Here is a 14,400-nt window from a genome sequence, read left to right on the forward strand (position 1 = left end):
CCTAATCTGCACAATTTTGGACTGTGGGAGGAAACCTGTGGACAAGTGGAAGCAACCTTATTTTTTGTACTCTCCTGGTTAGAAAGCTACCAGGTAGGCAGACCCATGGCTAAAATCACAGCCTGCAGACATTTTCTCACTTCTGGAAGATGTCACTTCACGAAGTTTTGATTAATTATAAAGATTCTCCTATATACAGCAGTATCAGGTGAATGTGCAATTCTTCATAGGGTTATCCATCATGACGTGATAACAATACAGAACATTTTGCCACCTTCACAAAGCAGAGAGTTGGAGAGACAATAATGGACTAACTTCGGAATATTAAATTTGAGAAGCAGAGGAGCCAGCATCTGTGTACTTTTGGCGATGCTATTAACTGTCATCAAAATCAGACAAGAAAAAATTAAAACACAACTCCTTTAACAATGCCTTCCAGATATTCTTCCCAGATATGCTTTCCAGATATGCTTTTCACAAGGCGTCATGGTGGCACAGTGGTTAGCACTGCTGCCTCGCAGTGCCAGGGAACCGGGTTCGATTCCCGGCTTGGGTCACTGTCTGTGTGGAGTTTGCACATTCTCTCCGTGTCTGTGCGGGTTTCCTCCGGGTGCTCTGGTTTCCTCCCACAGTTCAAAGATGTGCAGGTTAGGTGGATTGACCATGCTAAATTGCCCCTTAGTGTCAGGGGGACTAACTAGGGTAAATGCAAGGTGTTATGGAGATAGGGCCTGGGTGGGATTGTTGTTGGTGCAGACTCGATGGGCCGAATGGCCTCCTTCTGCACTGTAGGATTCTATGATATAAGTAGACTGCTGGATTTCAAGCTAAGCATCATTATGAAGGTGACTTAGGCAATCAGTGTCTATTTTCAGAGATTATTATATTTGGGGTATCTCTGAATTACAGACCGATGTTCTTAATATTGTCAATCTATCTAGACAGTAGTGGCTCGGAAATGCCATTTTATTGTTTCTTTCTATGTATAATGTCCAGAAGATGGAGTTTTGAAATGAAAAGGATGCAGGATATCTTTTGCTGCATTTTTACAATTATGAATAGTGCGGAATTAGTTTCAAAAGTTAATTAGGATTTCTTCAAACTGCAGAAAAAAATAGTCAGCCTGCATGTTTATGTACCCCTGCCCTTTTAATCATTCATTAGATCGCAACGAGATCAATACCAATGCTGTAATAGCTTCTTACGGTGCCAGTAAATCTCTGCTCCATCCAGAGAGCCTTGATTTGAGAATTCCTCATGCCTTCACCCTGCACTAAAATTTTTTGCCAATGAGCTCACAGTTACAGTAAGTTGCATCTCTGAAAGCTTTTCTTCCTTTTAGGGATTTCAGGATGACAATCCATTTGCTTACAATTGCAGATAGGGGAATGGGCTGAAAGATGTTCATCAATGGGAATGCGTCACAATGCATCACATCAGTGGGTGTTTCAGTGCTTAGGTTTGCTCGTGACAAAACAGAGATGGCATTTCACACTCAGCCTTACGGTATGAGTACATAAAACATAGAACATAGAAAAGCTCCAGCACAAACAGGCCCTTCGGCCCACAAGTTGCACCAAACAATTTCCTTACCTTCTTGGCTCATCTATAACCCTCTATCTTACTAACCTCCATGAACCTATCCAAAAGTCTCTTAAAAGACTCAATCAAATCCACTTCCACCACCACTACCGGCAGCCGATTCCACGCACCCACCACCCACTGAGTGAAAAACTTACCCCTAACATCTCCTCTATACCTAAACCTGTGGCCTCTCGTGACATCCATTTCAGCCCTGGGTAAAAGCCTCTGAGAATCCACTCTATCAATACCTCTCAACATCTTATACATCTCTATCAGGTCACCTCTCATCCTTCGCCTCTCCAAGGAGAATAGACCTAGCTCTCTCAACCTTTGCTCATAAGGCATACCACTTAATCCCGGCAACATCCTTGTAAATCCCCTCTGCACCCTTTCTATGGCTTCCACATCCTTTCTGTAATGAGGCGACCAGAACTGGGCACAGTACTCCAGGTGGGGTCTGACCAGGGTCCTATACAGCTGCAGCATTATCTCCCGATTTCTAAACTCAATTCCTCTATTGATGAAGGCCAGTATTCCATATGCCTTCTTAACCACAGCCTCAACCTGCGACACTGCTTTGAGCGTCCTATGAACCCAGACCCCAAGATCCCTCTGTTCTTCCACACTGCCAAGCGTCTTACCCTTTGTCAAAGCTTTGACAAAGAGTCATCTGGACTCGAAACATCAGCTCTTTTCCCTCCTTCCAGATGCTGCCACACCTGCTGAGATTTTCCAGCATTTTCTCTTTTGGCATTCTTTAATATGTTGTCTCCAAGTGATGCTTACTGGTTGATTAGAGATTTTTGAATGCATAAGTCAGGGTGCATTTTACTAACCTGTATATAAATAACAGACTGGAGTCAGGGATAAACAAGAATGGATGGGAAAGAATTTGGTGTTTGGGAGCTCTAAACAAGGAAGGTTAGTTAGGAGTTAATTGTTGTGCTGGAAATCTGTACAGAGAGGACAAATGATGAACATGGAGTTGAATAGTGGAGCTCCATAGAATTACCAGCCATTTGGCTGAAATGCTGGCATGTCAGTATCCTCCCACTTCACTTTGTATAACTCTATCAGTTTATCATTCTCTGTCATTTGGTTATGTGGTTTTCCTCTTGAATGAACCTATGCTGTTCACTCCAATACTATTGGATATTCCACGTTCTTGCCATCTGTGGGTCAGACATTTCTCCTAAATTCTCTATTGGACTTAATGATCTTGTTCGGTGAACACTTTTCCTTCGATCTGTATGGTTTTCTGCTTTTAAAAATTCAGGAAGAGAAACGAACATCGTTCTGACTTCAGCTTCAAGCACCTCCATTCCAAAAGTCCGCCATACTCTCAACATTATTGGTCAGTTATCCTCCCTTTCCTGTATTTGCAAATTGATATTTTACCAGGGATGAAAACATGTATATGAAGCAGATCTGTGGGATTTATCTTTTAAACCCTTACTGCATTAACAGCTTATGGCCATTTGGACCCGCATAGAAAACATTAAAAACTTCTCCATCTTAAGTGAGAGGGTGAAAATAGAAGAAAAGAAAGTGACATTACTAGCTCAGCCCTTTATTAAAGCCAGAACAGAAAATCTGCAGCACTGTGATTTCAATGAGAACTTGGTGAGGTTTAGAGTTGAACTCCCGCATGGTGGTGGGCTTGGAGGTGGTGTCCAAGGGAACAGTAAGGGAGGCTGCAGAGGGATGGCTCCCCAATATATTCCGGCCACCAGGGCGCTTTCCCAGTGGACTATCTGTAAGGTGCATTGGCTTCCCACCCCAAATCACCATAGTTCAAGCCCTAATTAGAGGTGACTTGTCATGGCACCAGTATTTTGTTAATCCAATGTAAGCCCATCTGATTTACTCATTTAAATCTACCCCTCCGAGGATGCCTCCATGCTGACACATGCTGGGGTCACCCAACCTGATTCAGTTGCCTCTCGTTGTGAGGCTGTTGATGTTTTGTTTTGGGTTCGGGGTCCAGATGGGTTTCCTTATCCGAAGAATGCTACTGTTATTTATAGAAAATGTGCATCGTTATTTACAGATCTACATACATCTCAGTGCCGTAGGCGAGGTTGTATTTATACTTCTCTTGGTTATTTAATCCTGTGTCATTGCATCATAGTTGCATCAACAGTTACATCAGTATCAAGTGCTCCTGTTTATAATCCTTTACTCTGTATCTCCTCCAACTCTTTATCCCAACTAAATACATACAACTACAGCACTGCCCAAAGACTCAGACTTCACAGGGTTAGGCTGCCTTGTGCTTTCACCAATTTCCCTAATGTGGCACTGATTTCATTTCAAGATTGAGGACAAACTACTTTCTCTCATCATCCAATCGGAGTGTCTTCCCTGAGGTGATTGTAGAGTTCCTTCTCATTTCTGGTTCCTTGTCTCAAGTTTTTGTTTTTATTCGTTCACGGGATGTGGGTGTCACTGGCTGGGCCAGCACTTATTACCCTGTGGGCAGTTAAGAATCAATCACGTTGCTGTGGGTCTGGAGTCACACGTAGGCCAGACCAGGTAAGGATGGCGGATTTTATAACAACCGACAATGGTTTCATGATCAACATTAAACGTTTAATTCCAGATTTTTATTGAATTCAAATTTCACCATCTGCCGTTGTGGGATTTGAACCCGGGTCCCCAGAACATTATCCTGGGTCTCTGAATTACATGTACAGCGACAATACCACTATGCCACTGCCTACCCTTAATCTGTCTATTATGTCCAATATTCCACTGGTTTCCTTCCCAATGATATCATAACTCTTCAGTTCCTTCTGTTATTTTTCCCTGGTGTGTCTCAATTCGATAAGATCTCAATTGTGGAACTCTTTCTATTACCATGCTTTGTTTTGTTGACCTCATACCCACACTGTGCCCTCTGAGCTGTAGCACTTTCAAGTCTTGTGTTTTGTGCCTGAAATTGAAAAAAAATTCTAAGTGCCGAACAAGCGAGAAAACGGGAGAGTTTCAGACTTGTTTTTTGGGACTTGTGGTACTTAGTGAAAAGAAATTCCAGGATGTGATTCTCACCAGCAGGGGGCAGGTGGGGGGGAGTTGGAGCTTGAGCTAAGCATGTCCTTAATATTTAAATGAGCATAATGTTCTTTCCGGGCACAAAGATGATTTCACTGGCAAATCAGGGCTGTTATGATCAGGGGAGGTGACAAAACCGCCTGACTTCACCTCCCGCCTGATCTCACCACCTCACCTCATCGCAAGTCGGGCAGGATGAGGCCATAAGGTCGCACCCATTCTTTATGCTCAGTAATGATACCTCCTGATTCTTTATCACACACACGGCTTCCACAGTTTATTTATCTTTAAATCTTAATCTTGCCAGGCATTGGCCTCTTACATCCAATTTCTCCTGGACCTTGTAACCAGCCCAGGAGACGACATAATATTTTAAGCTACTTTACTTCAGCTGATAATACTGAAATATCTACGCCTAGCTTTAATTTCAAGGGGGAACCATCAACATCTTATTTAACACGCCACTAGTTATTTTCAAACTCATGAAATTCTTCTGAGAAGGGGCAGCCCAGTCGTTAGCACTGCTGCCTCACAGCGCCAGGGACCCAGGTTCAATTCCGGCCTCGAGTCATTGTCTGTGTGGTGTTTGCACATTCTCCCCGTGTCTACATGGGTTTCCTCGAGGTGCTCTGGTTTCCTCCCACAGTCCAAAAATGTTCTGGTTAGGTTGATTGGCCATGCTAAATTGACCCTAGTGACGGGATTAGCAGGGTAAATATGTGGGGCTACGGGAATAGGGCCTGGGTGGGATAGTGGTCAGTGCAGACTTGATGGGCTGAATGGCCTCCTTCTGCACTGTAGGGATTCTATGATTCTATGATTTGGTTTTTCTGTGACTCCTCCACTTCTTGAGTTTGGCTCTGTTATTTACTCTTTCTTCCTATGAGCTACTTGTATTTTAGATTTGTTGGCATTTTTAAAATATCTTAATTTTCCACACTTATGGCACTCTGCATTCCTGCTTATTTTTCCCAAATTTGTGGGGTTTCTCCGCCACACGAGAGCATCTCAAGATGCTGGATGGTATGCTTTTCCCTGATTTTGTGGGTTTTTGCTTCACTGTGCTTTTTCTTTCTTGTCAGCCGTACTGAATGGCTTCACTCACTTTTTTCCCAAGGGACATCACTTTCCCATGAACAACCACTTTTGCTTCCGAAGCACAGTCTGCCGTGCTATTTGCACTGCCTTGTGAGAGTACATTCTTCCCTCATTTGCAAAAGATCTGATAGGATTTCATCTAAGACCCCATCTACTATACTCTGAGGATCCCGTGGTTGCAATTCTCCATGAGTCTGCACAGATCATTGGATTCATAGTTCATGGGTTCAGGTGGCACAGTGGCACAATGGTGAGCATTGCTGCCTCACAGCGCCAGGGACCTGGTTCAATTCCCGGCTTGGGTCACTGTCTGTGCAGAATCTGTACGTTCTCCCCATGTCTGCATTGGTTTCCTCCGGGTGCTCCGATTTCCTCCCACAGTCCAAAAGACCTGCTGGTTAGGTGCATTTGCCTTGCTAGATTCTTCTTCAGTGTACCCGAACAGGCGCTGGAGTGTGGCAACTGGGAGTTTTTCACAGTAGCTTTATTTGTAAGCCTACTTGTGACACTAATAAATAAAATTTAATGAACTTTAAACTTGAATCCATCTCTTTTTATATTTCCACTTGTTCAACGATTGAAATTTTTTGTGAACAGTGAAGTACAAATATGACTTCTTCACATATGTTTGAAGGCTCATCATTGCCATCCAATAGCATTGTCTGCTATGGTCCCTACTGCATAGAGTGAAGTACTAATCTGACCTTTCTGGTCGTTCCTATGCAAACCTGAGATTGTTCCGTGTCTGTAGAATTACTTGCTCCAGTTGTCCCAGTGTTGACCTTGCTGCGAGCCTTCAGCACTTCAAAAGGTTCTGGATGTTGACTCCATGCTTACACTAAGCTCTGAAACTGTTGTTGCATCAGTAGTTTGGCTGGACAGCTCTCTGGACATAATGTCTGTGTGTCTGCTTGCACCTGCAGCACTCAGGAGACTCTGTTCTCAGGTCAGTATTCAATATTTGTTCTTCTTGACCTTTTTTCCAAGTGTTTGTCGGTCTTCTGGCTGGAATCTTCTCATGGTTTCTTTTTGGGTCATTACGCTGCCTGCTTCATCTGGAGTTCAGCATCTGGATTGGTTTATTTTAGGGTTTTCCTGTTACCCAAATAATGCTACTGTACATTGTTATTCATAAAAAGCATTCTTGTTTATTTACAGATCTATGTGCATCACAGTATCCCCTACACAAGGTTGCATTTTGCTTCCTATGAGATCGCAGTTACTTAATCATGTGTCACAATGTGCTGGGGCAGAACAGTGGCACAGTGGTTAGCATTGCTACCTCATGAGCTCCAGGGATCCGGTTCAATTCCGGCCTTGGGTGACTTGACTGTGTGGAGTTTGCACATTCTCCCCGTGTCTGGGAGGGGCTCTGGTTTCCTCCCACAGTCCAAAGATGTGCAGGTATGGCCATCAACATGCGTAGGTTAGGGGGAATTAGCGAGGCAAATATGTGGGGTTACGGGGATAGGGCCTGGATAAGATGCTCTTTCGGAGAGTCGGTACATACTCAATGGACCAAATGGCCTCCTTCTAAACTGCAGGGATTCTATTCTACTCTATTCATAGTTACAGCCGTAGTTACATCAGCATCAGGTGCTCCTGATGTTAACCCTTTACTCCGCAGTTGAGTCCACAGAGCTTCCAAACCCCTGATTGGTCTGGCAGTATCAAGCGCCTGCCCATAACGGCAAGTGCCCAGGCGGCTAATTAAGAGGTAGCCTTCTGAGGAAGACTGGATGCTGGATTTCTGCTGGTAACTGTAGCCTCAAAACCCCAATTTTATCCTGATGTCTGGGTCCAGAAACTAGTGGAAAAATCCAGCCCTGACAATCATAGCAGAGAATAGCAACGGTGAAATCAGATGTAAAATATGGATCTGGGGAAAAAGAAGCTTGTCGGTTCACTTGAAGAACATTATGAAATCAGTTTTATTTATTAGTCACAAGTAAAGCTTACATTAACACTGCAATGAAGTCACTGTGAAATTCCCCTAGTCGCCACACTCCGGCGCCTGTTCGGGTCAATGCATCTAAACCAGCACGTCTTTCAGACTGTGGGAGGAAACCGGAGCACCCGGAGGAAACCCATGCAGACATAGGAAGAACATGCAAACTCCACACAGACAGTGACCCAAGCCGGGAATCAAACCCGTCCCTGGCGCTGTGAGGCAGCAGTGCTAACCACTGAGCCACCATGCCGCCCCATGTTTTGTTTTGCACCCGATAAAAAGTAACAATTTGCTATCTGGCCTGTGCATAATATGTGACTCCAAAACAGGTGTGACAAACACTGGATAAGAAGCTTTATGGATGAAGTTTGTGTATCGCAAGCTTAGTTCCTATAGAATGGAAGTGCAATGAGGGAGCTGGTCAGATTTCATGACAATGGAACAAATTGATTGCAGTTTGTGAAGGAAACGGTGTTGATGGACTCAGAAGTCTTTCTTTATTCCATTCTATTATCTTTTAATCTTCAATTTTGCTAAGAAAATGCATTTCTGATTTATTATTGATGCGCGTGAGATTGTCTTACAGGCACCAAGCTGACCAGTACAATGATAAATCTCTCAGCCCTCACTGTAATCAAAACTTGCTGGTGTGCAGCACAGCTGACAAAGGGGTTGCTGTGCACCCAGCCTCTGATTTTCGTGATGCCTGGTGCAATCAGGGAAATCTACGTACTTTAGCATCTGAAAAGACGATCAATCAGGGCAGTATCTCAGAGAATTTTGGGCAGCACGGCAGCAACTTTGGGTCAGTGGTTCCCAAAACGCTTTGTGACTGTGGGTTTTCCTCACCTCATGTAGAAATCTTTCACCAGCTAACTGATAGAGATGGATTGCCATCATTAACGAACAAGGCCATTATTGCAATATGTAACTACCAGGATGTTAGCACTGCTGCCTCACAGTGCCAAGGACCCGGGTTCAATTCCAGCCTTGGGCGACTGTCTGTGCGGAGTTTGCACTTTCTACCCGTGTCTGCTTGGTTTTCTTCTGGTTGCTCCGGTTTCCTCCAACAGTCTGAAGATATGCAGATTAGGTTGATTGGCCATGCCCAAGTGACGCTTAGTGTCAGGAGGGCTAGCAGGATAAATATGTGGGGTAATGGGGATAGGGCCTGGGTGGGATCATTGTCTGTGCAGGCTCAATGGGCCAAATGGAGGGATTCTATGAATTCAGATTGGGAAAATAAGAATTGACCATAAAAATAGCATGCAAAAGTTCTTATAGCACTGATGACTTTGTTTAGGTCTAGAATCACAGAATCATAGAATCCCTACAGTGCAGAAGGAGGCCATTCAGCCCATCGAGCCTGCACCAGATAACAATCTCACACAGGCTCTATCCCCGTAACTCCATGTAGTTAGCCTGCTAATCCCTCTAACACTAAGGGGCAACAATCTTAGCATGGCCTTTGGACTGTGGGAGGAAACTGGAGCACCCGAAGGAAACCCACAGAGACACGAGGAGAACGTACAGACTCCACACAGACAGCCACCCGAGGCTGGGATTGAATCTGGGTCCCTGGCGCTGTGTGGCAGCAGTGCTAACCACTGTGCCACCATGCTGCCCATGAGTTATTCTCGTGGAGTTATTATTTGTACTTTTTAAATATTTGTACTTTTTAATACAAATGAATAGCTAACTTTTTTTTTGTTTTAATGTTACGGGGCTGACATGTTACAGGAAGGTGGTGCTGTCGTTTAGATTACTGACTTTCATCCCCAGTTCATGGGTTCAAATCCAGCACTGACAGATGGGATGAAAGCTTTGTTTTCCCTTTGGCTGACATAAGGATTCTAAATGACACGAGTGTGGACAGTCTCGACACAGTTCCCATTCACGTTGAGTCCATACGACATAATTATTTGTAATTTGACAGTGATGAGGGCTAAATTGGCTGCGTTACTTGGAAAGCATAAGGATGCTTGACTATGAATTGTCACAAAGGTACAATTGGGTGTGCTTTTTCAGAGTTCTGTGATACATTGCTGTTTGTCATTTTCATAAATGACCTGGATGAGGAAGTGGAGGGATGGGTTGGTAAGTTTGCTGACGACACCAAGGTAGGTGGTGTTGTGGATAGTTTGGAGGGATGTCAGAAGTTGCAGCGAGACATAGATAGAATGCAAGACTGGGCGGAGAAGTGGCAGATGGACTTCAACCCGGATAAGTGTGTGGTGATCCATTTTGGCAGATCCAATGGGATGAAGCAGCAATATAATATGAAGGGTACCATTCTTAGCAGTGTAGAGGATCAGAAGGACCTTGGGGTCCGGGTCCATAGGACTCTTAAATCGGCCTCGCAGGTGGAGGATGCGGTCAAGAAGGCGTACGGCGTACTGGCCTTCATTAATCGAGGGATTGAGTTTAGGAGTCGGGAGATAATGCTGCAGCTTTATAGGACCCTGGTTAGACCCCACTTGGAGTACTGCGCGCAGTTCTGGTCACCTCATTACAGGAAAGATGTTGAAGCCATTGAAAGGGTGCAGAGGAGATTTACAAGGATGTTGCCTGGATTGGGGGGCATGCCTTATGAGGATAGGTTGAGGGAGCTTGGTCTCTTCTCCCTGGAGAGACGAAGGATGAGAGGTGACCTGATAGAGGTTTACAAGATGTTGAGAGGTCTGGATAGGGTAGACTCTCAGAGGCTATTTCCAAGGGCTGAAATGGTTGCTACGAGAGGACACAGGTTTAAGGTGCTGGGGGGTAGGTACAGAGGAGATGTCAGGGGTAAGTTTTTCACTCAGAGGGTGGTGGGTGAGTGGAATCGGCTGACGTCGGTGGTGGTGGAGGCATACTCGTTGGGGTCTTTTAAGAGACTTCTGGATGAGTACATGGGATTTAATGGGATTGAGGGCTATAGATAGGCCTAGAGGTGGGGATGTGATCGGCGCAACCTGTGGGCCGAAGGGCCTGTTTGTGCTGTGGCTTTCTATGTTCTATGTTCTATACATCTGGGACAGTATTAAAGAATACTAAAAAAAAGTACTGTTCCATCCATCCCATGCTGCAATCTGACTGAGATGTGAGGAAAAAAAGGAAGACTTGCATTTATATAGTGCTTTTTGCAACCACTGGAGGTCTCAATCACTTTACCAATGAAATACTTTTTGAGTATAGTTACTGTTAGAACAAAGTAAAGGCAGTGGCCAGCGGGAACTTCCAGTCCTGACGAAATCAGTGGTGTCGCTCACCAGCTGGGCTGCCAGGAAACACACTGTGGGTGAATTTCTTCGGCAAGCCTGAAAGATCTCATTGGCAGGAAAGGCTGGAAAATGCCAGCCGAGGGGTGGCACTTAGCAAACTCCCACTAAACAGAAATTTGATAATGACCAGATAATCGGTTCTTTCTTTGTGAGGTTGACTGAGGGATATATAGTGGCCAGTGCACTGGGGAGAACACACCTGACCCTCTTTAAGATCGTGCCCAGTGTCTTTTACATCTACCTGAGCAAGCAGCTGCGGTCTCAGTTTAATGTCTCATCTGAAAGACAGACAGCACCTCCCACAATGCAGCATTCTCTCAGTCCTACACTGCAGTGTCACCTTTTCTTGATTACAAGCCCTGGAGTAGGAGTTGGATTAGCCTCGGTAAATGTGGGGTTGTGGGGATAAGGCGGAAAGGGGTGGGTGGTTGTGGACCGAGGTGAAATGTTCTTTCAGAGAGTCGGTGCAGACTCGATGGGCTGAATGCCCTCTTCCTGAACTGTAGGGATTCTAAGGAACCTGGAACCTTGTGACTCAGAGGCGGAAGTGCTGCCGACAGAGCTTGACTGACATGTGCAGGGTTGGTACGGACGTTAAAATGGAGCTCAATTTCTTGGAACAGCACAAAGTTCAGCAGAGTTATATTTACAAAAACTTGGGGCTGAGCTGTACAGGACGGCAAGTTGCAATAACACACTGCAGGCAGCCTTAATGAAGTGAGCGTGGGTCTTCTAACCCTCGGTGGAAGACTTTGGGTGGATGGAGGGGTGGTGGGCTTGCCACCCCTCGTTCAGGCTTGCCAAAGGAAATCACCCACAGTGTGTTTCCTGGCAACCCAGCTGGTGAGCAACACCAATGATTTCGGCAGGACTGGAAAATCCCGCTGGCGGCTAATGATAAGCCACCTCTACCACCGGAAAACTCATTGTGGGGGACCCTGGAAAATCCCAGCCTTCGTGTTTTACGTGTCCCCCTCACTTGCTGAAAGCACCCAATGGGCAGGGTGGGGGGAGCGAGTGGCTGGAGGGGGCTGTAAAATCCAGCCCCTGGAACAAATGTTTCAATTTAGCAGCAGAGGAATGTTAGAAAGAGCTATATAGAAACATAGAAACTAGAAGCAGGAGGAGGCCATTTGGCCCTTCAAGCTTGCTCTGCCATTCATTTTGATCATGGCTGATAATCAAATTCAATATCCTGATCCCCTTTTCCCCCCATATCCCTTGATCTCTTTAGCCCCAAGAGCTAGATCTAATTTCTTCTTGAAATCAGACAAGGTTTTGGCCTCAACTGCATTCTGTGATAGTGAATTCCACACATTCACCACCCTCTGGGTGAAGACATTTCTACTCACCTCAGTTCTAAAAGGTTTATCCCTTATCCTCAAACTATGACCCCTAGTTCTGGACTCCCCCACAATTGGGAACATTCTTTCTGAATCTACCCTGTCTAACCCAGTTAGAATTTTATAAGTTTCTATGAGATCCCCTCTCACTCTTCTAAACTCCAGTGAATATAATCCTAACCGACTTAGTCTCTTCTCATATGACAGACCTGCCATCCCAGAAATCAGCCTGGTAAACCTTTGCTATACTCCCTCAATAGCTGTACTTCCTCAGATAAGGACATCAAAACTGCACACAATACTCCAGATGTGGCCTCACCAACGCCCTATACAATGGCAGCAAAACATCCCTATCCCTCTACTCAAAACCTCTCGCTATGAAGGCCAACATACTATTTGCCTTCTTTACTGCCTGCTCCACCTACGCACATACTTTCAGCGACTGATGCATGAGGACAGCAAGGTCTATCTGAATTTACACCCATTCAAGTAACAATCTGTCTTCCTATTATTGCTACCAAAGTGGATAACCTCACATTTATCTACATTATACTGCCATGCATATGCCCAAACACTCAACCTGTCCAAATCATACTGAAGCATTTCTGCATCCTCCTCACAACTCACCCTCCCACCCAAGTTTGTATCATCTGCAAATTTGAAGTTAATTTACTCAGTTCCCTCTTCCAAATCATTAATATTTAAAATTATGAAGTATGTATTGATATACAAAACATTTAATCAGAATGTTGAGTGCTGGATGGCACTGACTTGAGAATGTAGTGTGTTCATCAAGGTAGTGGATGTATCATTTTATAGTCTTTGATGACAGGTTATACAATAGCAGTAAACAAATGGTAGCTAAATGTATCACCATAATGCTAAAGATCAGATAACTGGGAAATTAAACATTAAAAATCTCCTAAACGTCTTACAAACATAAAAAATCAGGACACTGGTTGGTACGGCATCAATTCCTGTGTGACTCCATGTACTTCTGAATACATGGTGGCACGGTGGCACAGTGGTTAGCACTGCTCCCTCACAGCGCCAGGGACCTGGGTTCGATTCCTGGCTTGGGTCACTATCTGTGTGGAGTCTGCACATTCCCAGGTCTCTACGTGGGTTTCCTCCGGGTGCTCCAGTTTCCTCCCATAGTTCGAAAGACGTCCTGGTTAGGTGAATGGCAATGCTAAATTCTCCCTCAGTGTACCCAAACAGGTACACTGAACAGGTACACTAAACAGGTACAGTGTGGCGACTGGCGGATTTTCACAGTAACTTCATTGCAGTGTTAATGTAAGCCAACTTGTGATACTAATAAATAAACTTTGAAATAAATAAACATATGCCCACAGCAGAACATTTCCCATATTTTATCATTAAATAAGAAATCTCACTTCTGATACTGAGGTAGAATTTAACGCTCTCCCCAAAGCCGAGTTCAGTAACAGGGTTATTTAATCAGGCAGGAAAGTGTCAGGTGGAGACGCCTTCACCTTCTCACCTCAACCTCGATTACGTCCATGTTGGGAAGACCTGTGGACAGCCTTCCTGTCCTGTCCTTAAGTGGGCAATTAATGCCATGTTAATCCCTCGTTAATTGATCGAGGGGCTCGGGAACGAGACTGGGGGTGCCTCTGAGGACCACCCTTGCTGCGGACCTTCTCCCCTGCATTCACCTCTCCGTCCCCATTCTGCATGGCCCCCTCTCCCGATCACTCACTCGTGACCTGGAAAAAAATGATCCCAGTGGGTGTCATACCAGCAGCAGCTACTGCCTCTCCAGTTGCAGGCATTGCAGAGTGGGGATGGAGAGGTGAATGTATGAGAGAGGGCTCGCTGCAAGGGTGGAGGGTGGCCCTCAGAGTTACCTCCGACTCTCATTCCTGAGTCCCTCGATCCATTAATGTGGCATTAACTGCCCACTTAAGGAGAGGACAGGAAGGCTGTCCACGGGTCTTCCTCAGTTGAGCTGCCAGATTGGCTAGTAGCTCGATGGGATTTCCTCCCCCGAGGTCCTTGATTGCAGGAAAATCCCGCTGCTATCTGGATAAATGCTCTAGAGGCACTTAATTCAGTGGGCCTTTCCTGTAAGAGGAAAATG

At 45.0% G+C, this 14,400-nt stretch overlaps 1 protein-coding gene across 1 annotated transcript in view; it reads left to right on the forward strand.

Annotated features, from left to right (window-relative positions):
• The window catches only part of LOC144505046 (teneurin-2-like), a 2,673,959-nt gene that overhangs the window by 15,806 nt on the left and 2,643,753 nt on the right, over positions 1-14,400 (forward strand). The window lies entirely within an intron of this gene.

The sequence above is a fragment of the Mustelus asterias genome, chromosome 16 (genome assembly GCF_964213995.1).
Source record: "Mustelus asterias chromosome 16, sMusAst1.hap1.1, whole genome shotgun sequence".
Classification (NCBI taxonomy): domain Eukaryota; kingdom Metazoa; phylum Chordata; class Chondrichthyes; order Carcharhiniformes; family Triakidae; genus Mustelus; species Mustelus asterias.